The sequence below is a fragment of the Rattus norvegicus genome, chromosome 6 (genome assembly GCF_036323735.1).
Source record: "Rattus norvegicus strain BN/NHsdMcwi chromosome 6, GRCr8, whole genome shotgun sequence".
Lineage (NCBI taxonomy): Eukaryota > Metazoa > Chordata > Mammalia > Rodentia > Muridae > Rattus > Rattus norvegicus.
In genome coordinates, this window is record NC_086024.1 from 77625097 (window position 1) to 77651965 (window position 26869).

Sequence of the window (26869 nt, forward strand, 5' to 3'; positions counted from 1 at the left end):
AGCTTGGAAGACAGTAGTGCTAAGCCATGTAGGCGATGGAGGACCTGCTCAAAAAGTTTCAGAGGGAAACAACATTAGCAACGGAGCTAGAGACTGTTCTTTGTGATATTTTGGCAAAGAATGTAGTTGCTTTCTATCCTTGTTTTAAAAATCTGACCAAAGCTAATGTGAAATTAGTACTGGACTAATTTCATTGGCAAAGGAGTTTCCAAGACAGCCTAATATTGATTCTGTTCTTAAGTTCATAATGAAGTATTAGAATAATAGACTATAAGACCGCATCAAGTCTAAGATATTTTGAGAATCAAAACAAATGATAGTAGTAATGAATTATGATTCATGGAACAAAAAAAATAAGAACCCATAAATTTCATAGAGATATAAATAAATACAGACTAATGGAAAGCATTTCTAACAAGAATAGAATTGCTCAAATGGTTCAGAGTTTGTGTGAGAAAGGGCACGTATTCAACTGACTGGAAGAAAACAGAACAATTAACATTTTTAGTAAGGGAAAGTATGAATGACTATGCCAAAAGCAATCACTTGGAAAGGCAGATGGACACATGATGGGGGGCGGGAGGGGGATTGAGATTCCTGACTCAAGATTTCATTCCTGAAGAAGAAAACAGAGAAGGATTCCATTCTGGGCTTCCCAGTCCCACTCCGATCATCATCTGGTGTACGTTATCCTGTCTCTATGTCCCTCTTCAGTTCAATAGGCCAAAGGAAGTTCCATCTTTGCTAGGGCTCTCTGCGCCTACTGGAAGGATTAAAGGCAGCCATTTTTTAAGAAGACATTATTTCTATCTTGTTTGTATGAGTGTTTTGCCTGCACGCATGTCAGTATATTACATGTATGTAGTACCCATGGAGGCCAGAAAAAAGGGCTTCAGATTCCCTGGAACTAGAGTTCCAGATAGTTGTTGGTCACCATGTGTGTGCTGGAACTGAACCTTTTAACCACCACTGAGTCACATTGCCAGTTTCTGCTACACACACACACACACACACACACACACACACACACACACCAAATTCCACCATATACCTCTCCCAGTCAGTTACATTAAGCAATACAGGCCCACACAAGAAAGCCTGTTTTTCAGTTTCAACAACAGGTTGGGACAACCCCAGGATATCTTGTTTTTCAACTACACAGAAGGATTCAGAAGTATCAAGTCCACTTTTTTTTTTTCGACAAGAAGGCCAAGTTATGGGATGTCCTTGTCTTGAGGGACAAGTTGTCAGCCTTCAGAGCCTTGGCTATATGAATGTACCTTTATGCCCTGTATAGACTGTAGTTAGACCATCTTTTCACCTTTTCTTTGAGGTCATGGGGCCATCTCTCAACTTACTTTCAGAAAGTGATTTTCCTGTGGAATAAGACTGAAGAATAAGACCCTCAAGCTATTTAAACCCTCAGCTACCAGAAACCACACTTTGTAAAGATAGCTCTTGATTCTCTGTAAACATGACTCATTACTGAGCCCCACCTAGACACAAGGGACCTGGCCCAGAAAATCTAAAGTGTCTCATAATTCCAGGAATTGGCCAGAGTTCCACCCTGGACTATATGAGCTTGGCTTGCTAGATGTAGGAAAAGCCAGGTCACCTGGGGATAATTTTGCTAAGAAACATGTTTTAGGTCTTCAGTTGTGTGTCCTTGAATTTGGCAAGGTCCATGGTATTTGACCTTTGAGGGCCAAGGGACTTCTAGATGCAGAGTGGTGTGACAAAATCAAGGAATTGAATACACTGTTGATTTTTGAAAGGGCATCCAATACCTGCTCTTTTGTAGGCACCAATCTCTATATCAGAGGAGGAGGAGAACAATATCCGATATATAATCTCAAACTCTCAAGTCACAGCTTGGTAACTTTACAGTGAGACATCCAGACAAAACCAACTCAAACCACCCAACTCCTGGCAGGAACACTGAGAGGAACACGGCAATGCTCTGTGGTGCGCGACACACTGAGAACATGGCGATGCTTCATTATGCTCTGAGCTAAGGATGAGGGGTGTGGTCTTCCCTCAGAGCACTGCCCTGCTATTGAGGTCCCTATGCACTTGCAGAGCACCTCCTGCTTCTAGTCCTCTCCAGCTCCGTCCCACACTCACCTACTTCAAGCCAAGTCCACAGTTTTTCATTCCCCTTATTATAATGTTTAAATTTTTTTTGTATCTTCCACAGAAGAGTTGCACGTCGCTAAGATCTTACATACTCAAGATTTGTAGTGAGCACAAGGAGACCCTGTCAGATACCATTCAGGAATGAACAGATAAATTTCCAACAAAGTGACAAGATTTCTTCAGATACTCACTCAAGCTCATTTTGAAAAGAATCTTGTAGTACAAGGGGCTTGCAATGTGTGGCCATTTGGAGTAGAGTGTCCAGGTATAAAATTCCCACCACAAAGAAGGGCTATGCACAAGTTATTTATTCAAAAAACGAATGCATTCTTTTGTGTAGGCATCTCTTTATGCTTGGACTCAAGAGCCAACCCATGTGTGTGAATCTCAGCTCTACCATTTCTGAGTTGCACAACTCTCCCTGCTGCAGTTGTTCAGCACAGAGTGAACTCAAGTGTGATAACGTGAGTGTACCCAACCATTTAACCATTTAATGTGGTGCAGTCAATTATCCAGCTCAGGAAGTTAATTAATTTAGGTGATGTAAGGATGTCAATTGTCAACTTAATTGGCTTAAGAAATGCTTAGAGCACTAATGAGGCACACCTTTGGGTGGGTCCATGGGGATGTTTCCAGAGAGGATTCTCTGAGGTGGCTCTGAATGTGTGTGGCACATTCCATGGGTGTGGGGGGGTCCCTAACTGAATAAAGAAGGAAAACTTCAGAAAGCCATTGACTCCTCCCATATTCCTCGAACCCTTTTTCTCTGTTCTTGATTCTGAGGTGTGAGCAAGAAGCCTCTGGCTGAAAGTCCTCACCCCGGAGCCATGTATGTATTCCCTCCATGATAGACTAAATCAAAATAAACCTCTCCTCCCTGGGTTGCAGAGGTCAGACATTCTGTCACACTGTTGAGAAAAGTAACAGATACCGGTACCTAAACTCCCTTAATAATTTACAGTGATAGTTTAGCAGAATGTGATTTTAATTTTTCCCAAGATAAAATGCAGCATAGAGGGCTGGTCACTCTTGACTGCACTGCAGTATACCCAGGTCTACCAAAAGGGAGAGGATTGGTCATGCCCTCAAATACATTCTGGCCCATACAGCAGCAAGGTGCTCTTCATTTATGACCTTCCAGTCAAAAGTATGTGCTTGTGTGTCGATGCTCTAGGTATTCACAGCTCCCAAAACTGAGCAAGTTTAGGTGGGAAAGCATTACTTGTGAAAGTTTGCCGAGAGTCGGACATGCTCGAAATGACAGAATAACAATAATCCTTTCAAGGATTTTGTTAGGATCACTGTCCTCATCAAACAGTATTTGCTCAGGGGAAATTTTTATTCTGTTCTCAGTATCAAAAATAAACTGGCGAGTGTTTGTTGAATCGTGGAAAATAAAATAAAATCACTTTACAAAGCAATTAACGTGTGTTGACTCATTTGATCAGCGAAGCACATCGATGAGTAGATACCATAATCATCTTAACATGTGAACAAACTGGACCACTCAGAGATTAGGCAACTTGTACAAAGGACATAGCCATTAAACATTAAAATGGGGTTGGAATTTAAGTAATTCAACTTCACGGAACAGTCCCTAGACCATTTGGGGGTCACCTCGTAAAAATCTTGTTCTGCTTCCAAACAGCTTCCTTGACACTATCTGGTTAATTTCTGTGAATCATGAAACCGATTTAAATCCATCATTGCTAAGAGACTTGAGGCCAAATCCCTAGCCATGTAAGAATGCTCAGGGCGTAAATCCTACATTCTAGCCTCTAACTAGCCTCTAACCTAGCTCACCTTTCTTCTCATGTCTGCATCTTACCTTTGTCTTGATGTTCTTACTTAAGCAATCTCAGAAGGAAGGAACGAGGGCACGAATATCCCAAGCACAAAGGATTTTTTTAGGCCAGTAAACCATCCTTATACAGAAGACCATACACCCCTGAAATGTAGACACATGCCAGGATACATGCATGAAAGCCTCCTCCATGATCTATAGCAGCAAGAATGAGCCTGAGAGTAACAGAACTTGGGGGGTGACTATGATGTGTCACTGTAGGTTTCTCAACTAGGACAAATGTGCCCTCTGGTAGCAAATATCAATAATGGTGAGACTAGCCACAGACTGAGGGCCATGGGTATATCGGAAGTTTCTGTGCCTTCTTTTCAATTTTGCTGTGAACCTGAAACTTCCCCTTGTAAGACATAAAAAGCACTCTTGGCATTAAGTCAGCTAAGAACAGTGAGGAAACGAACATCGCAAACCATAAATGTGAAAATATTTTAATTAGAAAATTTATTTAAGTAACATATAAAAAAATCATAGAGTGACCATCGCATGAATGCAAAGATGGCCTGGCATGTGAGAGGTTCTAGGTTCATTTCCCAGGATCACACAGCAGCAAAAATGAAGACAATCATGATGTAACATTAGGAAATGTTGATCATATTAATAAAAACAACATAATCACATATATTCTAGTAGGGAAAGTCATGTCATAAAAGCTAGCCTTCATAATTTTTTTATTTTCTTTTTTATTTTAAGAATGTGAACTTTATTAGAAATATGTTCCATTAAGAACATAAATTTAGTTAGACCTATAAAATGCCACATCATGGAATGTCAGGTTTGTCCTATTCTTTATGCATATGAGTACACTGTAGCTGTCTTCAGACACACCGGGAATCAGATCTCATTACAGATGGTTGTGAGCCACCACGTGGTTGCTGGGATTTGAACTCAGGACCTCTGGAAGAGCAGTGAGTGCTCTTAACCACTAAGCCATCTCTCCAGCCCCAACATTGTCTTTTTCTGTTGTTGGTGTCTGTCATGCTAGCCATGAAGTACCATTGGATTACATATGCAGAAAGTAAGGCCAGGGAGGTTAGTTAACCTACTCTAGAACTTGACTAGTGGCAGAACCATGACCCACAGTCTGGAGTGTCCGTGCACTTCACCCAGTACCAAAGTGACAACCTCAAAACCAAAACCCTGTCAATGGCATTTATCATCCCTCTTGATGAAAAGTCAGCTGTTCTGCCAGCCACCTCCAGTGGTATCTTTGTTTTTTTAATATCAGGATCACAGCAAAAAGCAGGGGGAAATAGTATGTTCTTGATAATCAAAACACTACGTCAGACTGGGAAGTGGGTATGTCCCTGAGAAGTATGTTTCATTTGGAACTGATTCAACTGGTTTCAGGGAAAATCTGAAATCCATTAATAGAATTAGAAATGAACAAGAAAAACAACAGGACTGAGGGTGTGACTCAATGGAAGGGCACTTGCCTAGTATATGCAAGGCCTTCGGTTCAATCCCCAACTCAGCAAAAACAGGGCGGGAAAAGACATTTAGATGCCTGATATCCTGAATCTCTTTGAAAGCATCATTGGCAACATGACTACTTCCTAATTCTTTCCATTTGATAGGACAACTAAACAAATAATTTCAAACACAAGCCCATTTAGGCAATATACAGCAATGGAGCTAGAAAAATATTCACTACCCAGTTACTGTTACGTTTGGGTTACACCAAATGTAGCTGCAGACCCTGACCAGCAGGGAAATTAGGCTGAAAATCCTATGTTCCTTATCATCTGTAGATATTACCACACAGGGAAAGGGTTTGTTCTTCTAACTAGTGCCTCACTAAGTAAGCTAGATGTCTAGGGCAGAAGAACCCAAAGCACCAAACCTGAGGCACTATACGTCCTGTGTAAATAACAAGGTCTCCTTGTCAAACCATTCTATTTAGCATTATTCAGTCCTCCTCCTTCATCCCAGACCCTTGAGTCCACCAAATCCAACACTCCAATCAGTGTGCCCAGGTCATTACAAGTGCAGCTGTCTGGGTTCTTTAATTTGCTGTATATGTATCCCTACCTAAGTGATTAATGGAAAAAATAATCTCTTCAAGAACCCTCATCAAAAAAGATTCCCTATTAACAACAAAAAGGGGGGGCTGGGGATTTAGCTCAGTGGTAGAGCGCTTGCCTAGGAAGCGCAAGGCCCTGGGTTCGGTCCCCAGCTCCGAAAAAAAAAAAAAAGAAAAAGAAAAAAAAAGGGTCAGAGATTAACAAGCCAAAATGGGAGGGGGGGGGTAATCTGTGGCAGGATAACTCTGACCTCTGACCTCCGACTCCTATGCTATAGGAGTCACCAGAAACTCCCATTTTTAAGTCAGGACTGCCGCTTTCCCACTTAGCCATCCTCTGAGCTCCAGCAGACCTGGTGCTGGTGGCCGCCTTCCAGTTCCTTGCACTTGCTTGTCCTCTCCTGTACCTCAGGGTTAGGCACAGGGGCATGGACGCCTTTCCCTTTCTTTTTCCTCTTCATTTTCTTAGTGTCTCTCTCCTCAATTTCCTTAGAACTGCTACATGCAAAATCATCTGACCGAGAAATACCACTTTCTCCCCCTAAAGGGAAAGGAATTTTAGGAGATTTTTTTCTTGCTCTTGTGTGCTTGCTTCCTTCTCCTGGTACGAGTTTCCTCTGAGAGCTCACTTGAGGAATCTGCTGTTATGCCCGTAGCTTCCTTTCTGTTTCTCTTCTGTGTGTGTGTGTGTGTGTGCGTGTGTGTGTAAGTGTGTGTGTTAGTGTGTGTGTGCGTGTGCGTGTTTGTGTGTTAGTGTGTGTGTGTGCGTGTGTGCGTGTGTGTGTAAGTGTGTGTGTCTGTGTGTAAGTGTGTGTGTGTCTGTGTGTAAGTGTGTGTGTGTGTGTGCGTGTGTGCGTGTGTGCGTGTGTGCGTGTGCGTGTGTGTGTGCGTGTGTGTGTGCGTGTGTGCACGCGCACAACCCTTTTCCCTGTTTCTTCTTATGGGATTTCTTTGACTTCTAATGTTTATGGGATGCGTGGGCAGATGATTCTATCCAGGGAGATGTTTTTCCCCCATTGGTAATGTCTTGCTGATCACTACTGTATGTTTCAATCTCTTCAGGATGCGTCTCTTTATAGCCACTGTGACCCCATTTGTCTGGTATATTGGACCCATAATCATATAACTTCTTGTTCCAGGATTTAGCCTTAAAATCATCTTCTAGGGCCCCAGAAATTTCATTCCTTGACCTCTAGCAGTCTCTCTTTCTTCATCAAAACCATCACTTCTCATCTGACTTGAGCTTCTGGGTACTGCGTTCTTTCTGGTCCCCTGGTAAACATCCTCCGTCTGCTTCTCTAGTTCTCTGATTTCCACATGTTGGATTCCTCCTGAATCTTACTGGGAGCATCTGTATGCCAGAAGACATTCCTTAGGAGGACTTTCCCCAGTGGAACCCGGGACATTCTTTAATCGCGCAATGCAGCCTCAAGTGGGAGAAAAGGTGGCAGTTTCTTTCTCAAAAAAATTTTTTTTAAAGAATAGCAACACACTCAAAATAGATGAAAAGTCACCCAATACAAGGAAATGCTTATGGTGATAACCCTAGCCAGACAGCGGGGTGCTGGAAACATGCCCTTTAAGGTAGGAGACAAGGCAAGTGTTCCATGACTCTGTCGTCACAGGTCAGCAGAGGGGCAAGACAAAGAGGAAATAAAAGCACCTTCACTGGAGGTGCTGAAGGTAGGCCTGTGGAGGTAGAAAGAAAAACCCCACAGGGCGAACTGCTAACATTTACAAGAAACTATGAGAAAATCAACTTCATCCTACTTACCAACACAAACAAGTCATTTTTTAAAAATCCTTTTTAAAGATTTTCATTCTTATGTGTAGGTGTGGGAAAGGCATGCCCGTGTGAGAGCACTTGCCTGCGGAGGCCAGAAGAGGGAGTGGGATCCCATGGAGCTGAGGCTGCAGGTAATTGTGAGCCAGCAATGTGGGTGCTGGGAACTAAACTCAGGTCTTCTAGGAGAGGAATAGACACTTTGAACCACTGGGCCATCTCTCCAGCTCTGGGAATGAAACATTAAGTATCATTCTTAGTAGCATAATTTAAAAGATCTTTAAATGGCAAGAAATTATAAGCCTTGTTTATAATCTTGTGTTGCTTTGAATGAAAAATGTGTCCCATGACCTCAGGTGTTTGAACACTTGGTTTACCTCGACCAGCAGTATCTGGGGGAGGTCATGGAAACTTTGGAATGGATAGCCTTGCTGGAGGAAGTACGTCACTGTGGGTGGGCTTGGATTGGCTAGAGTCTTGTCCCACTCCTACTTCATTCCCTGCTTTCTTCGTGTGGTTGATAATGCAATCTCTTGGCTGAGCAGACCAGGGAAATAGACCCGTGTCTTATTCAGTCACCAGCAAAGCCTCCTCCTGCAGCAGACCGGAAGAGAAGCAGACTCACATCCAGATATTACTCAGAGAGTCCTTGGAACACACAGATCTAAGGGAGACGTCTCCATCAAATCCCTCCCTTCAGAGATCAAGGGGCCCCATGGAAGAGGAGGTGGATGGAGGACACCAGGAGAACAAGGCTCTCTGAATCAACTTAGCAAGGCTTATGTGAGCTCACAGAGACGGATGCAGCAAGCACTGGGCCCAAATGGTCCTGCACCAGGTCCTTTGTGTATATATAGCTCTGGGTTTTGTTTTGTTTGGTTGTTTGGTTGTTTGGTTTTATGGAACTCCTAACCATGTGAACAAGTGGGTCTCTGGTTCTTGTCCCTGCTTTTGGGCTCTTTTCCTTCTGTTGTATCACCTCGTCCAGCCTCAAGGTTTTTGCTTGTTTTTTCTTTTTTTCTTTTTTTTTTTCTCTTTCTTTTTTCTTTTTTTCGGAGCTGGGACCGAACCCAGAGCCTTGTGCTTGCTAGGCAAGCGCTCTACCACTGAGCTAAATCCCCAACCCCATTTTTGCTTGTTTGTTTTATCTTCTTATACTTTATTTTGTCCTGTTTGGTTGTTATCCCATAGAAATCTGCTATTTTCTAATGAGAGACAAAAAAGGAGTGGATCAGGAGAGGAGGGAAAATGGAAGGGATTGGGAGGAGTAGAGGGAGGGGAAACTGTAATCAGAATATAGTGATTGAGAAAAGAAACTATTTTCAATAAAAGAAAAAAGAGATTGTTCATGTAGCAAAGAAGATCTGTGAATTATATCAGCCTGCAGGGAAAGTTTGAGAAGGGGGTCATTTGTAGTCCACAAAAACCACAAGTTACCACAAGCAGAATAACAGAACAGATACTGCCAGAACCCTAACATCTGTGGAAGTGGTCAGAACAAATTTAAACAAGGTAATGCGAGAGAGAGAGAGAGAGAGAGAGAGAGAGAGAGAGAGAGAGAGAGAGAGAGAGAGAAGATGTGACCTCTCAACCTCCTGAACCCGTTGCCTGCTGCCACCCCCTCCCCCCAGTACGTCAACTTTATAAATCCTCCATCCAGAACCTTGAGCCAAAACACAATCTCCCGTGGGTTGCTCTTGGTCATGGTGATTTGTCACAGCAACAGAAAAATAACTAAAACAAAACTTTAGTAATTTTTTTAGTAAATAAAAACAAAGATATATCATGTTCATGGATTAGAAAATTTAGTTTCTAAAGACATCTATTTTTTTCCAGAATTGAGGCTATCAAAATCTTAACCTTTTGTTTATTTGGCTGCAGAACCCAAAAGGTGGCTTTGAAATTTATATAGAAATACCGAAGACCTAGGGAGAGAAAATACTCCTGATGAAGCTCCCGGCAAGGGACTTGTTCTATCCAAAGGCAAGAATGTCTTTGAGGTCAGACATTGGAGCAATCTCACGTCTGTGCAGCATCCAGCGAGAAGGGCTGTTTTACACCATGGGTTGAATGGTGTTACCCATCAGGTTACCCCTCAGGGTTGAATGTAATTTCCACTGGAATCGCTATGACCATAGGAAAACAGATATTTACATTGCAACTCCTAACCATAGCAAAATTACAGTTATGAAGTGGCAACAAAATAACTTTATGGTTGGGGTCACCACAGCATGAGAAACTATATTAAAGGGTCACAGCATTAGGAAGGTTGAGAACCGCTGGTCTGACGTAGATGGGAAATTATTAGGTTGAGACAGCTGCAGGGATCTGAGGTTCTTCTATCTCAGCTCCCCCCCCCCCCCCGGGGCTGGGGACCGAACCCAGGGCCTTGCGCTTCCTAGGCAAGCGCTCTACCACTGAGCTAAATCCCCAACCCTCTCTGAGGTTCTTCTAAACAACACCAAATTCATCTCAGTCTGAAGAGTAAGATTTAAGCTTAACCAATCAGAAACCCCTGCTAACCTCTAACTAGGTACTTTCCACTGGATTGACCTACTTAGGATCTCTGTTCACTTTAACCAAATATTTACTTTGTCTTTCTTCCCTGCCCATCTGGTCGCCACCCTCTATGATCCTTGTTGGAGCCCAAGAACCAACTATTTGCCATCTGGAGTAACCCAGTACTGGAGCTAGTATCTATTCAAAGGAACCCTTTACATTTTTAATACTCTTAAGTATATCTTTTAACAAAGCAAAGGAAATAGTAACTGTAAAAATATAAATATTTCTTCAGTTTTTAAATCTAAAATTTGTTTAAGAAGAAGGAGGGGGAGGAGGAGGAGGAGGAGGAGGAGGAGGAGGAGGAGGAGGAGGAGGAGGAGGAGGAGGAGGAGGAGGAGAAAAGAAAGAAAAAGAAAAAAGGGTATTTTTAGGCTCACAAATACAGATATTCCGGTAAATGGTGCTGGGTTGATAAACAATATGAAAAAAATTAAATTGGACTTCAGCCTTCTCCCCAACATCAATTTCAAGATTAAAGTTCCAAAAGCAAATGGTTAAAATATAAAACTTCTAGGGGGAAATCAAGGCAACTACCTGACTTTACCAAGAATAAGAAAGAAATTTGTAAACTACACACACACACCATAAAGTAAAATATCAATACATTAACTAAATTTAAATTAAAACTAAGAAATTATGTTTACAGGAGGCTGGGGAATTGGCTGTGTAAGCTTGACTACCTCGGCTGGGATGCCCAGCAGGGCGCAGTGTGCGGTGCGCATGCGCCCGCGGTCCGCACATCTGGTGAAGGCAGAGACAGGAAGATGCCTGGGGTCTGCTGGCGACTGCTCTAGGTTCGGCGAGAGACCCTCCCCCCAAATGGGGTGGAGAATGATAAAGTCAAATTGTAGGCTTCTCCTTGCCCCTCCACACACACAAACAAGAAATAAAGAGACGCAGGACAGAAGGAACAAGGAAAGGAGAAAGGAAGGGAAAAAGCAAAACAAACAAACAAAACGCCAAGAAAGTCTGTTTACAGAAGTCTCATAATAGAGGAGAAAAAAAATCTAGTCACAGAATTAGAGGAAATATTGGCGATAACTGATAATTTGTATGATTCGCTTTTTAAAAAGCAAAACAAACTAAAAAAGCTGCCGACCTCTGCCTTCATGAAAGAGAAAATGTGAATGACCAAAGGATGTTCAAACTCATTAGCAATTAGGGGAACGCAAATTGAAGCTTAACCAGTTATTAACTGACCAAGGAAACAACGTATTAAAAATAGATGTGTAAAGACTGCCTTGGTGAGGAGACAGTGAGAGCTGGGCGGAAGCTGAGCCCTTGGAAGATGACATTCCCTACTGTGGAGACTGGGGAGCTGACAGTGTGCAGTCACAGAACTGGCTCTGGGGGAGAAAGTCAAATGTGAAGTGTCAGGTGATCAGGCATGGTCGACTAAGATTCAGTGTCCTGCCACAAAGTGTGGGTGGTCACTACAGCAGGGGCAGGGACGGGTGAGGAGGGCCTCACTGATGAGTAGACCTGAGAGCTCATCTAAACTACTCTGGGAACATTCTGGCAACACAGTTGTTAGCTTCCCAGCACCTTATAGGGAAGTTAGGTTGGGAGCCCTAAACACCAGCTCTCTTGGTTATGAGTCCCTGGGAGCCCCAGAGGCTTTTCCCACTTATGATGGTCACTTTGGGCAACAGTAAAGTCATTCACATGCTCCACATCCTACCCATCATCCTCAGGGCAAACCTTGAGAATCTTTGGTACATGTTGTGTTATTATATATCTATAGTAATAGTCATATGCTCATAGCAAAACCTAGGAAAAAACTCAAATATATACCAAGAGTAGTCTAGCCAAATAATGTTGGTATATTCATATGTTAGAATGCTATAGAACAGAAAAAATAGATGAAATTTAATTGTATGCATCAATATTTTTATATTGGTGTTATAATATATGTTATCTCAGTATTTTACCTCAGTAACATATTACTGAGACTAAAAAGTCAGTCACAAACTTCCTAAAACACAGAACAAATTTATATATTACTTAGGAATATTCTTATAAGTGACTAAAAGAAAGCCAATAAAGTGCTTATCAGACAATTTTAAGTGTGTGTGTGTGTGTGTGTGTGTGTGTGTGTGTGTGTGTGTGTGTGTACCACGTGAGAACCAATAACCTTTGGAACCAGAAGAAAGCATTGAGTCCCCTGGATTTGGAGTTACAGGCAGTTGTGGGCTGCCCGACACAGGTGCTCGGAGCTAAACTCAGGTCATCTGCAAGAGCAGCAAACCTCTTTAGTGCTGGTGATGACGTAAACCTTAGTGCATATGTACTTGGTTTACGTACTTGGCAGAGGGTGTGGGGAGGACAATGGAGAAGGGCTCACAGACACTTGGACCACTTCCCCATCTTAGCCTGAGTGTGGGGCACACATCTACCTCAGTGTTACAGTTTCAGCACACGTACATGCTTTTATATCTTACTGTTAATTAAGGCATTTCTGAATGTTGAAAAACCAGATAACAGATGTTCAAAGAATATGAAAAACAAAAGATAAATCTTTCAGTGGATTTCAACTCTCATTCTTGTAATAAATTTCTAGAAACATCTTTGTTAATTCAAAGATGCAAGTCTTTATTTTTATTTGTTCTCTCTTAGCCTCTCTCTGTCTCTGTCTCTCTTTGTCCCCACCCTCTTTCTAATTCTGTCTCTTTCTGGACCTCTCTCTCTCTCTCTCTCTCTCTCTCTCTCTCTCTCTCTCTCTCAGAGGTGGATGCAGGGGTGCCCCTGAGGGGTGCATGCCCCAGCATGAGGGTAAAAGTCATAGCATAACTTTCAGGAGTCAGCTCTCCCGTTCCACTACACACACCCTGGGTCAAAGTCAGGTCCCCAGTCTTGGTAACAAGAGTCTTTACCCACTGAGCCATCTCTAAGGCCCTTTTGTTTGTTACCAGTGTATGTTGGGTACATGTGCCACGGCGTGCACATGATTGCACACAAGTGGCAATCAGAGGACAACTTTGAGAAGGAAGTTCTCTCCTTCCACTTCCATGAGGCTTCCAGGGATCAAGCATAGGCTTGGGCAGCAAATGCCATTATGTCCTGCGCCATCTTGCTACCCAGACAGGAATCTTTCCGTGGGTCATGTTTATGCACCCCTGGCAGTAGGCATTTGTATGAATGGCCTCTACTCTTCTGAATCCAGTCAAAGACAAAATAACAAGAGGCTGCAGCCATTGAGGTCAGATCTGTCACCTACGTGGTGCTTTTATTTTCTCCAATGGACGCATGCGTTAGATTCCCATGCATACATACGAGTATGTTAGGACTGTTGACTCATGGATTGGAGCTGAACCAAAGGCAGGCTGGAGGAATTCTAACCTTCGGCCTGTGCATATACCCTCTTGGGTTTCCTGCCTGTGCAGCGGGAGCCCTTTCCAGTCCAGCTAATCTCTGTTTCCTCTTCACCTGGAGTTCACTTGGACCTTTTCCTGTATGTGCGTGAGATTCATTGCCTGCTCATCTTGATGGAAACACAGAGACTTCAAAACCACTGATAGCTATCAGCAAAACGCCCATAGCTCCCAACACAAACATCCGAAGAGAAACTTCCTTTCTTGGGATGCCTTGTGAGGGGCAAAATAAATGTTGTTGCCTAGACCCAGAGAGAAGGTAAATCCTTCCCTGCTACAAAAACAAACGAACAAACAAAAACATGAGATCCTCAGTCTCCTGAGTTGCAGGGATAGCTAGCTGTGCTCCAGAGGCTGGCTCAGTCCCAGCCCTGAGGTACTCACGAGTCTCTCCACACAGTCCTAGCCTAGAACCCTTTGCAGTCCAGAGCCAACGCTTGTCTAAGCCTGCCTCCTTCTTTTCCTACTTGGCATGTCTGGTGCATCTTTTATCATCAATCCTCGGCATGGCGACTGGCACATAGTGCTAGACTCTAGTGACAGAGGAAACCTTGCTTAATCTAAGGACACCTTGCTCATCCTAACCAAAGAAAAATGGGAGTCAAGACTCTAAAAAGACACACCCAGATCCACAGAGAGAATAGAAGAGACAGAATCACGTGTCTGCTGAATCCCATCTCTATTTACTACCAGGTATAGAAACTTCTGAAACAACTATATTTTATCCCAGTTCCTGGACTCTTCAAGTCTGCGCCTCTGCCTTGGCAGAAACAAAATGAGCTAATTAAATGCTTGCCACTAGCTTATTTTGGAAACTCCATGGAGTGTGTGAGAGCCCGAATGAATTTCTGGCCACTATTGATTACTTCACACTCAGAGAGAACCATTCAAGCATGGTAAGAAGGTGAGGAAGCTAAACCCGTGGCCGAGGGTTATTAATATTGTAATGCTTTTGCTTATTGGTGCAGAAAAGCTACTCTTGGCTCTAGAAGGGACTAAAGCTCTTAAGGCCCTAACAGAGAAGAGAGAGAATCCTTCAAGGTAGAAGGACAGTCCAGCCGAATGCTCGTTTACCTAATTGCTTTGGAACAACCAAAATAACCCTGCTTACTGTGGGAGAAAGAAAATCGATAGGCTGCATTTAGAGGAAGCTAAAGGCACAATTGGGTCATTCTATCTGTGTGGCTAGGAGAGTGGAACCTGGGCACAGATCCCCAGAGGAGCAGCATTAGGTAGAAAGTAGTCCATGTAACCTAAGATAACCGGTGAGCTTCTGTAAAATAGTTCCTTGCAAAACTTAGGGGGTTCAGTGCCTAAGAGAATGGTGTGTATTCATATTGGTGAAACAACACCAGCAAGGGGGCATTTAACCCACTGGTAAGATTGCCAAGGCTCTGGGTGACAGCACTGGTGCTCATAGAGATTTCTGGGACCTGAATCAAGTCCCTCCTGTTTCTCATGGAGATTTTTCAGGCTCCACGTATTCACTGTTTGAATGTATCCATCCATGGCACTGTCCATCACTCTAGCAAACGCTAAGTGTTTGGAAGAAATCGACATCGTTGTTTAGTCGCTAACCCAAGACGGATGAGACCAGACAGACTCATGAAAGCCCCTCCATGGATGGTGGCCACACCTGTGTTGTCTCTTCATATTCACCTCTGAGTTGTGATATGTAAGGAACTCCTCACGGCTGTGAGAACCTCCAGGTGAAATTCAAGGCATCTAAACAGTCATATATGTTTCAACTTGTATATCAGGTTATCCCAATACAGCATCAAGCGAAAATACTTCTAAAGCCACTTTTTATTCCTCTGACAAGGTCTCGTGAAGCAGCTGTGAATGACCTCCAACTCATGATCCTCCTGCCTCGGTTCCCCAAGTGCAAGGGTTACAGGTATATTTACCACCATGCCCAGATTTGAAGACAGTTTAAAATGAAGCGAAATAGACCCTTTTCTACAGTGTGGATTTTCAGAGCTAGAATTAACTTACTCTCTGTAGTAAGAGTTGTCCTATTTTAGAAAGTGTCATCAGCCTTGTGGTCTATTCTAGAGCATTCCATAAAGCACCAAGCCCTCCTGATTCCCTGCTCCATTACTTAGCTGTCATAGTCTCTCTTGGCTCCTCTCCCCATCATGGCTCCTGGTCTCCGTGTCTGCTTCACTTGCCCCTCCTCAGCCTCCGATGTGCTTTCTGACGCTCTCCCACGTGTTACATCTCACATCTCCCCTCCGTGTGAGGAAAGAGCTCAGACCCTTCACCTCCCGATGTCCGCTACCACAGCATGGTCTGGTCCAGTTAGAGTCTCTCTTCATCAGTAGACTTGATGCACCGTATCTTCCTTCACCTTCTTGTCTGCCTCAAGTAACTTTTCTTGGCTCCTTTAACAGGGAAAACTCTACTTATTCACCGATGCCTAGCTCCTCGCTTCTTCAAGCCTCCCTCCATTCAGGCAGAACCACCTACCTTTCTCTGTTCTTGCACTGTTTTCTGGAGTTGGGGTTGTATGCTGATCACAATGGCACACTTCTGGCTCCCAAGGACAGGGGTCTGGCTAGGCCTTTTCTGCATCTTCTGTGTGTCTACCTATTACAGAAACAATCTTCAGTGAAAGAATCAATTCAGTTGGATTTCCAGAGAAATTACAGAGCCCCCAAGTAGTCAACATCTGGACGCTCAGCTGTATTGAGGCGTATACTCCAAAGGAGACTGAGGCAGAAGTTAACAGAGGCAGTGAACCCATAAGTTAGCATTTATAAAAATCAATTATGCTTCTCCGTAAGACAGAGGCAGAGCAGAAACTTGAGATTATCTTTCCCCAGTCATTTGTATTTATCTGTTAATTATAAACCCTAATTCTCTCTTTTACTTCAAGGCCTGCTGAACTCTTGTGTAGTCAAAGATGATCAATAACTCCTGCTCTTAGAAGAGTCTAAGGCCTCCTTCTATGTGTGGTCTATAGAAGTGCGATGCCCTGACACACAGTTTATTTGGTGCTGGCAGTAGACTCTGGGCCTGTTGGATGCAAACCAGGCACTTTGCCAGCTGAGCTACACCCGAGCCTTGGATGGATTTGGGGAGGCTTTCCCCCTCCCCTGTATGGATGATCAAGAAGAAACGGGGAAGATGAGCGGCTGATTGCTTATCCTGTTCTCTTTTCCAAGCTACATTTCAGCTTTTGGTGTCCTTTCTATTTCTTCCCCTTGGCTAGATGCAGGCTTTTAGTTCCTTGGCTTGCATCTGTCCTTGACTCACATTTATTCCATGTTCTTGTCTCAGTGTTAACAGTTAACAGAGCATGTGCCGTAAATTAGCATTTATAAAAATCAATTAGACTGCTTCATAAGACAGAGCAGAAACTTGAGATTGTCTTCAGCAGATCATTTGTATTTATCTGTTAATTATAAACCTTAATTGTCTCTTTTTATCATATTAATTTGCACAAATTGTACAACTTCAGAGTTTAGCAGTTTTCAAGCCCTTGAAATACAATTACTCTCTTAGCATTCTTTTCAGAAACATGGTGTTCATTAATGATTAGGTTGGTAAAATTAGCAGTTCTGATAATTGGCCTTGGCTTCTCCTTGGATAATTTTTTTTCTTTCTCTACTAAAGTTCTGGGTCTCATAATTATACATGTCTCCTGGCTTCATCCTGTGCCTGGGCTCTGTTTTAATTGGCCTTCATGGATCATAAGATTTCACAGGAACTGGGCTCAACGTGGAAAGCACTTCTATGCCAATGAACTGATTCCAAATAGGTTTGACTCTTTCTTCCCTCTTGGACTTTTGCTCTGCAAGCTCAGTCTACGTGTTGAAACTCTTCATATCAGAATAGTTAGATGTGAAGGGAAGGAAAAGAGCCCATATTCCAGCCCCAACCACTAAACACTACAGGCACCCACCTTGCCTGCTGACTGGGTCTCTCCTTGGCCACCTTTCAACTTGGGATCCATTTTCTCTCGGCCTGACAGTCACTTAAAAGGAGTCATATGTCACACAGCAGGTATCCAGAGACCAAACAAGATTTGTTCTTTCAAGAGGATGCACAAATCTTGATTAAGTGGACAATCTACTATAAAGAATAATGCACCCTACCCATCCCAGGACTAGACATCCTCCTGCATCCAAGAAAATTATAGCTTTCTGGCATTCTCCAGAGGCTTCGAATCATGTTGACTGACAATCCACATGCTCCCCAAGGCTGCAAAGCCTGAGAGAAGGAGAGAGACACCTGTTCCCCTGCCACACAGAGTTAGCAGAGCTAAGGATTCTGTCCTGACTCACTGACTGTGCCCTCCCAAACAGAGGTTCAAAGCATGTGGAGTGGTCATCTAACATTATAGGAACAAGTGTCTGACATAGCTAGTGCCTGCTGAATCTTTGACTGGACATGTATGTTGATTAGCTCACTGGGCAGATGCCCCTCCAGAAGCCACCATTCTAAAGTGAGGCCAAAGATTTTCATACTTTACCTGAGTCAAAACCCAAACCGGGTATGACATGTGAGTCCAGACCAAAAGGTTGCAAGCTGTCACTCTTCGGGATTTTGTTCATTTTATTGTGTGAGGAAGAAGTGCTGGGGAAAGGCGGGGCAGCCAGAAGGAGGCCGGAAATAGGGTGCCACCATGATGCTTAGGCTACCCTCAAATCCTTGCTCTCAAAAGATTTTTCCACATCCGCTTCCAGAATAGCAGGGACCACACAGCACTACACCCGGCTTAAGACACTCTATTATGTCTGTGAGTGAGAGGTTACCACCCACCTCATCAGAAGGAAAAGGTTTCTCTGTGTTCTGCCTGTTGCCATTCTCTGACACTTTTGGGATCGGGTTGCTTTTAAGACAAGGTGTGTGTTCCACATACAAAGTACCTGCCAGACAGATCTTTGGATGTTCTCAAATGACCTGCTTTAATCCACATTGGCTTGGAGCAGCTCATGCCACAGAAATGTGGTCAGGTTACCTCCTGACAATCTCTTCCCCATCCCAGTTTCCCCCTAATGAAGCACTCCAGTCTCTTGTGACAGAGTGTTAAGCTATTCCCAGGGAATGACAAATGGTGGCTGAAAACAAGCCATTCATCCAGCTGCGCAGCTCTGAACTGTCAAGTTTATAAGTTGCAAGACAGGGATAGGGATGCTATCTACCCAAAATGTGAGCATATCTCAATGACTAGGACCAGATGAGGAGAGGATGGAGAGAAGCTGGTCACGAAGAACCCTCTGTATGGGAAGCTTTGTAGGCAAAGCATGGGGGACACGGGAGGTAGGAGGATGGGACTCCATCTTATGCTAACTGTGAAGTTGGCTCTGACTTTATTCTCTTGGGATTTTTTTTTTATAGTTTGGGTGTTTTGTTTTGTTCTGTTTTATTTGAGACAACATCTCTCTTTTGTAGCCAAGGCTAGCTTGGAACTCATGACTCTACCTCAGCCCCTGAGGGCTGGAATCACAGGTCTCAAGATCTACAAATCAACCCAGTGTAGGACATGCAGACCTCCCTTGTCAGCAGCTCTCTTCACTTCCTTCTCACCTACCCTCCTTCACAGGCATTACCTGGCCTCCTCTGTAGCTCAAGGATTGCCTTCCTTCCTCCTTCAGTGTTAGCAAAGAAAGCATAAGCCCCTCATGGTTCAGCCGTGAGTCCTCCATGATTCAGCTGAGAGTCCTCCAGGGTTCAGCTGTGAGTCCTCCAGGGTTCAGCTGTGAGTCTTCCAGGGTTCAGCTGAGAGTCCTCCAGGGTTCAGCTGAGAGTCCTCCAGGGTTCAGCTGAGAGTCCTCCAGGGTTCAGCTGAGAGTCCTCCAGGGTTCAGCTGAGAGTCCTCCAGGGTTCAGCTGAGAGTCCTCCAGGGTTCAGCTGTGAGTCCTCCAGGGTTCAGCCGTGAGTCCTCCATGATTCAGCTGAGAGTCCTCCAGGGTTCAGCTGTGAGTCCTCCAGGGTTCAGCTGAGAGTCCTCCAGGGTTCAGCCGTGAGTCCTCCAGGGTTCAGCTGCCAGCTGTCTGACGTCAGTGTCTAAGGACAGCAGCCAAGTCTGGGCCAGGGGTCAGTAACTTCAGCCACTGGTTGTCATCAGATTCCAGAAGGGGTAAAATGAGAACAGCTACATCATCTCCTTCCATGTTTCAGACCCAGCTGAGAGTCATGCTTACAAACAGGTAGAGAGAACAAAAAACAAATCTGAATTCTGCCTTAGGCTAGCCTGGTGCTCTCACGAAGACCACCTTGACCCCTCCCCACTGTCCCTCTATCAGTCAAGTCCTCATGACTCGAATGCCTCATGTTCTCACTCATGCATAGACACTGAGAATGTTGGTGTTGGTCATGTAGAAGTAAAGATAAGAATGAGGATCAGCAGAGTCTGAGAAGGGGGGACAGGGAAAGAAGGAAGATAGATCATAGGCACCAAAACACACAGCCAGACAGGAGTTGGTTATAGTGTTCTGTCACATAGAAACACCATAATAGCAAACAATGATTTGGTCACTTCAAATATCTAGATAAAGGATTTCAAATGCTTCCAGTACAGAGAAATAACAAATATGTAGGCCAGAAACTATATCTATTTTACAATGTATTCAGTAAACGTGGTTAATACTTACATAATTTACATGTAAAACTAGACTTAGACCCTAGCTTGGTTTGACCCTCTGTCTTAGTCAGGAGAGATATAAACCTGAAAATTACAGTTGCCATCCTGTGCTCTCAAGGGAAATCAGTTATCATAGAGTAGTCTCCAAACAGGAATGGGTGCGGCCACAACGAGCTGAGAAAAAGCCTGCCTGGTCCCACCAGCTTTCCTGGTTAGTTCTTCCTTCGTTTCTCTCAATCTGATGTTTTGACTGGACTGTGAACTTTTATGGTCAGAAATTATCTCTTTCCTACGTCCTTCCATCCTAACCTGAGTAAAGCTAAGCCAAAGTGCAGACAGAACCATGTTTGTTGAACTGCATTGAGTCCAAGCCCATGTAGGCTAAGGACATCTCTCCTGTTCACCACCACTCATCGGTCTTCCAAATTCTCTTTGAGGGAGAGTGGTGACTCAGACCTTGGAGGCCACGGCTCCTTAGAGGCCACAACCTTCCTTCTCTGGAAGTGTTTGTTTTGTTTTATTTCAGTATATTGGCATGATAATTTTCCCCATAAGAAACACGCTTCCTCTTTTTAATAACTTGACAGCCTATTGTTTAGGCCTGAGGGTGAGGGAAAGACCAGAAATAATTTACAGAGGAAACTTGGCTCAGGTGTCTTCCCCAGATGCTATTGGTATCGTGAGACCATCCAGAGAGGTAATTCACATAAACATATGCTCACACAACAGAATTTCAGTGGGCTTCGTGTTTCTACGAGGAGTTCTAATGCTAACATTTGCCATCTGGTCTTCTTGGATAGCTGGGTGTGGTGTCTGCCCAGCATCTGGGTTCACTCTGTCATCTTCAGACATTTACCGAACTTAAGCACTGTGCTAGGCACAGAGGAGACAAAAATGAAAAATAGCATTCTCTGCTCTCAAACGGGACGTTACAGGCTAATAATGGTGATGATGATAATAATGACTGCAGTAATAAGAATAGTAGCACAGTGATCGGCGGAACAAAACTAAACTTGCAGTGAGGTACAAGGAAGTAGAAAAGGACCCATGAAGTCTGTCTGAGCAAGGTGAGGAGCTGTTCACCCCAGAAACACCCAAGAAATGAAAATAATCAGAAGGCAAGGGAATGAACTCAGTGCTTTGACAGTAAACCATAAATCAAAGGAATGCACGAGGGAGACTCGCAGGAACAGCCAGAAAGAGAGCAAGAGAATCAAGAGAGGAGGGCCATGGGATTGCAAGGACAGAAATGAACGTGGGGTCAACAACAGGGACAGTCTCCTAGTTGGGCTCCCATGGCAGTCATGGCATTCGGCATTTAGAAGAAGTCATATATGTGGGTAAATATGAAATTTTATGTATGTATGTGTGTATGTGTTAATCTCCAAGTTTTCTCATTGCAAGTGTGAAATGCATAGAGAAGGCACACCAACCAGTGGCTATAATGCACAGAATGCAATATGTCTCTTCGACAATTTCACCTGCCACTCATGTTTCCCTCCATACTAGTTAACCATAGTCAGTCTGACAGGATTGAAAATCCACCAAGTGGACAAGACTCGGGGTGTGTCTGTGAGGGTTTCCCTGTGAGGTTGATTTTGGCAGGAAGGCTCACCGTGAAGGAAGGCAGCAGCATCCCATGCATTGAGGCTCTAGAATGGATAAACGGAGGACCAGCCTCCTCCCTCAATGCTTTCTGATTAGATACAACATGACCAGATCTGCCTCAACCCGCCCCATGACCAACCATCCCTACAACTGTGAGCCAAAGCCTTCCTATCCTTAAGTCGTTTGGTCAGGGATTTTGTCCCAACAACTAGAAAATAGTGAATGCACACTATGCTGCTTAATTATTTATAATCCCCCATTTATATGATGCCGTCATCAGTTTGGGTGAAAATTAATGGCGGTGCAGTTATTTTGTCTAATCTACTGTGTGGGATGATGTCACAAGTGAGGCAGGCACAAGATAGAATGAGGCCTGTCATTGGATAGAAGGAAGGATGGTTGGGAGAAAAGTTTGGAGGAAGAGGAGGACACTGGAATGAGAGAGAGGAAGGACTGCAGAGTAGCTGCAGGGAGAGAACCTGGAGGCTGACGTTAAGATTCCACACTGTACCATTACAGGTTATTATGAATGTTCTTCAGGGATGGATTGCCCAGGGCTTTGTATGTTTAAGTGGGCAATTACAGCTAATCAATTGGATCAAAGGTTATTGTGTTGTGTGTTCTTTCATGTGTAGATTTAAGTAAGAGAGTGTGGCTCGGCTAGAGACACTGGGCCACCACAGAGTTGGGATGTGTGCTTCTGGCAAGATATCTAGAAGATAACTTGGGGCACTGCGGTGCCGGATCAAGTGGGGGATAAAAAGACTGTTTTTTTTTTTATATTTTTACAACACCACCACAGCCCATGTTTCAGATTTTTTGTTTTTGTTTTTGTTTTGTTTTTTCACATGTTCTCCCAGTGAACAATTCACTTTTGGACCAGGTATTTCATTTAGTTGCTATGGTAAACTTTTGTTGTCCTTGTTTATTTGGCAATGTTTTTTTTAATTGATACAAAGAATTGTACACACTTATCCACTAAACCTTAAACACACGGGCTCTTAAACATCATCAGAGAAACCTGCCAAAATCTTGCTACTTCCTCAATAGCATCAGTCCCAGCTGGACTTTTGCAATCTAGAATTATACACACGCCAGGAGATTCACTTGGCACTAAAGCGTGTGAAACAACCACATCCTCCCCCCAAGAAAAGCCCCCAACCGGGGCTAGAGAGATGGCTCAGCAGTTAGGCACACTGGCTTCCAGAGGACCCAGGTTCAATTCCCAGCACCCACATGGCGAACCTGGGACAGTCGCTGGTTTCACATGGAAAAAAAATCCCTTTGACAGCTGTACAGAGCAACATGCAGAGTTAGCATCCTTATCTGTAGCCTGGATCTCAGCGTGGTGAGTCATAAGGAAAGCACTCTTCCCCCCCACCCTACTAACCACAGAACACGGGTGTGGAGAAGTTAAACACCTTACCCACGGCTGTGCTTCACTACCAGGACCGCACATGGCGGCACCAAGTGCTGAATCCAAGTGCTCAGAGCAAGAACACGTGATTCCGGCCCGGGGGAAAGTTTCTGCTAAGACAATATATATATATATATATATATATATATATATATATATATATATATATATATATATATATATATCATATGTGTGCAGGTGTCCTCTGGAGCTGGAGTGACAGGTGGTTGTGAGCCAGTCAATATGGGTGCTAGGAATGAAACTGGGGTCCTCTGGATGAACAGCACTTGCTTTTAATTGCTAAGTCATCTTTCCAGCCACCCTTCATACATACATATCCCTCCCCCCCTTCAACTGAGTTTCTCAATCATCAAAGCTCAGAACCGTCTATAACTATGTGACTTGAAGGGATATCAAATACCAGAAGGGTTAGGAAGAGAGTACTTCAGGGATGGGGAGGGCTGAAACTCAAGCAGGCTGTATGTTGGTCTTCCCAAGTAGACTTGCCATTCATATTGTTGAGCCCAGCAGCATTTATTTCCTCAGATTAGAATCTCTGCCCTGCAGAATAAGATATAACAGCAGATGTTTCTGGACTGATATTATCATTTCTTCACTCAATATCAATCAATCAATCAATCAATCAATCATGCTGTCATTCCCTGAAGGTCTGTTGGATCTGAAGAGCTTTGACCAATGGTAGTACCCTATCCTTGGGAAAGTAACCAATAAAAGTTAAGACTTTAACCAAGTTCTCCTGGATTTAGAGCAAATGGACAGTCCCTAAAGGGAATTAAGAAAGAACTTTCTCTTTCTTCTTCTTCTTCTTCTTCTTCTTCTTCTTCTTCTTCTTCTTCTTCTTCTTCTTCTTCTTCTTCTTCTTCTTCTTCTTCTTCTTTTTCTTCTTCTTCTTCTTTTTCTTCTTCTTCTTCTTCTTCTTCTTCTTCTTCTTCTTCTTCTTCTTCTTCCTCTCTCTCTCTCTCTCTCTCTCTCTCTCTCTCTCTCTCTCTTTTCTTTTTTAATTCAGCATATACCCCAGAATCAAGGACATGGATCTGAGAACCAGGTAGATCTGGTTTGGGGTCCCAGCATGTCTACTCACTTCATGGTTCTGGGCAATTCCTTTAACTTCTCCAGGCTCCATCAGTAAATGAAGAATAATAATACTACCTCAAAAGGCTATTGGCAAGACTGATGGACAAGATATTATGTGCAGCATTGAATAGAGTGTCCTTACTCCAGGAACATAGTCTTAACTAGAAGATGTTTGCACCCCCATAGTCATCTATTTCATCTAGGCACCCCTGATGGAGTTGGGATGAAGGTGGACCTCTGGGTACCATGTGCCAAGCAGATTAGAACGGAGAGGGGAAGCTGAAGACCTCACCTGGAAGTGGCACTTTGGGAACGCGCCCAGGTCCCGTCTACTCTGCAGCAGGTAGAGACGTCTCAGGAGTTCTGCTCTGGCCAGAAGGCCTAGATGCCATATATTCCTGAGGCACAGGTCTGGCCATCAGCCAGTCAACTCTTTTCTCTCCACAGTAACGATAAAAGCTTTGATTTTAAAGATGCCTTCAACCTGTTGACTAAAATAATTCTGGCGGGGTTGGGGATTTAGCTCAGTGGTAGAGTGCTTGCCTAGCGAGCGCAAGGCCCTGGGTTCGGTCCCCAGCTCTGAAAAAAAGAAAAAAGAAAAAGAAAAAGAAAAGATTAAAATCATTCTGGCTAGCTTTATCCTTCTCGGTCCTCATTTTCACCCATCTCTCTTCAAATATTAAAAAGAAAAAGAAAAGGACTAAGCATGATTTGTCCTGCGATGGAATGATGTCCCTAGAATATAAACAAAGAGAAAGGCCTAAAGGTGCTGTTAAATCAGCTGGTGATAGAGGAAACAAACTTTCTTGCAGCCCTGGGGCAGATGGAACCATAGATGATCTCAAGATTTCTTGATGGGGATTAATACCCTAAGTGTCCTGGTGGGCTTTGTTTTACTTTTCGAGGTTAGAAGAACTATTTACAGGGTTCCCAAGAAAGGCTCATTGTAACCCAAGATTATTAGCTAATTATCGTCTGGGGCCAAGCAAATAATCAGGCGGGGCTAAACTCCATAGAACTGTGTGTCTGCCCTCCAACTTCAAACGGGCAGGAGGACAGACTTGCACTCTCTTTCTGCTGACCACAAAACTGGGGGCATTTTGTTTTGTTTTAATCTTTATAGTCTACAATGGCCTGTCTCTACAGTTATTTAACCCTTTCTCTTTGTGGAGGGTCAAAGTTTAGCCTTAGGCACCTGCCTTTCGGTCCCTTCCTTCTCACTTCAGGGAGTTTGGAGGGAAAACATAGAACCCTGAGGTCAGAGCCATCAGCCTTTTCCAGAGGGAGAGCTGGGCTTGCAAATGCATAACAGAGAGACTGGAGAGAGGGTGGTGTTCAGGGGCCTCTGCTCTTCCAGCTCAGAACATGAATGGGTTTTATTTAACTGAGCCTAAATAACACAAAGCACTTGCTGAAGTAGAAATTTAAAAGTAAAATATGTCCATCAGAGAGATGGGCAAGGTGGACACTGTGCAGCTCTGAAAGAGCATTCTTCCAGGTGAACCCTTTAGAATAGATCCCCACCACACACCCCAAAACCCCACCCTTTTCTTTCCTTAAAAGAATTGTCTAAAAACCCCGTCGATTCTGATCATACCAATCTCCACTTTCCCCTGCCTGTTACCAAAGCACAGATCAGTCAGGCCCCTTGGCACCGCTTTCTTCTCAGTCTCGGGTGACCTTAAAGGCTTGAACCGTTTTTCCGGCTAGGGAGATGTCTTCTTGCTGAACAGAGGAAGCATTAGCTACTGGCCAGTTTCTGACCCAGAGCCTCCCAAGCCATCAGGAAATCCGGGGGTTATGGGAAGTCAATCTCTTTGAAACTGGATTCCTCTAAATTAAAAGTCAAGCAGGGCACCCTTGGGTACAGTGCTTCCCGGGCTGTGATTTGTGGCCCTGTATAAAGTTAGGCCTCTTCCGGACAGAGGCTCTTTCAACTGTCAAATGGTCTATGAAGGCAGGAAACCCGAAGTCAGCTTCCACTTGGAGCAAGCCCAGGAACTGACGCATTCAGCCAGGAGGCCAATATTTCATTCACACCTGACCTGTTCTTCCTCTATTCCCACGGATTTTCTTAATTTGCTCTCACCTCTACAGTTCCAAAGACAGAGATCAAGGCTCCAGTTTAAAAAGAAAGAAAGAAGGGGGGACGGGAAAAGGGAGAGGGAGAGGGAGAGGGAGGGGGGAGGGGAGGGAGAGGGGGGAAGGAAGGAAGGAAGGAAGGAAGGAAGGAAGGAAGGAAGGAAGGAAGGAAGGAAGAAAAAAAGAAAGGGAAAAAAAGCACAAACTCAGATGACCACAGATCCTTGGCACTGCTCCAGAAGTTGTAGCTTGAAGTAGTCACAGCCAGTACCAGGGCATGAGGGATGCTTTCTAAAATATCAAGGTGTCAACAACCACAAACGAATTAAACAGCAAAGGGAG

The 26869-nt window shown here is 43.8% G+C and overlaps 1 long non-coding RNA gene and 1 pseudogene across 3 annotated transcripts; both read right to left on the reverse strand.

Annotated features, from left to right (window-relative positions):
- Nucleotides 1-6207: 6207 nt before the first annotated feature.
- Nucleotides 6208-9331, reverse strand: Nkapd1-ps1 (NKAP domain containing 1, pseudogene 1; annotated as a pseudogene).
- A 3650-nt stretch (nucleotides 9332-12981) lies between these two features.
- On the reverse strand, nucleotides 12982-26543 carry LOC103692636 (uncharacterized). 3 transcript variants are annotated; one of them, XR_593024.4, is made up of 5 exons: nucleotides 24738-26543; nucleotides 23772-23911; nucleotides 19292-19880; nucleotides 16203-16322; nucleotides 12982-16117 (listed from the first exon to the last, which is right to left on the reverse strand). It is a non-coding gene; the product is annotated as an uncharacterized LOC103692636 (long non-coding RNA). The 3 variants fall into 3 exon arrangements; XR_010052672.1 differs by having other exon boundaries at nucleotides 19292-23911; XR_005486310.2 differs by lacking the exons at nucleotides 19292-19880; nucleotides 23772-23911; nucleotides 24738-26543 and adding an exon at nucleotides 17641-17828.
- Between the last annotated feature and the right edge of the window lie 326 nt (nucleotides 26544-26869).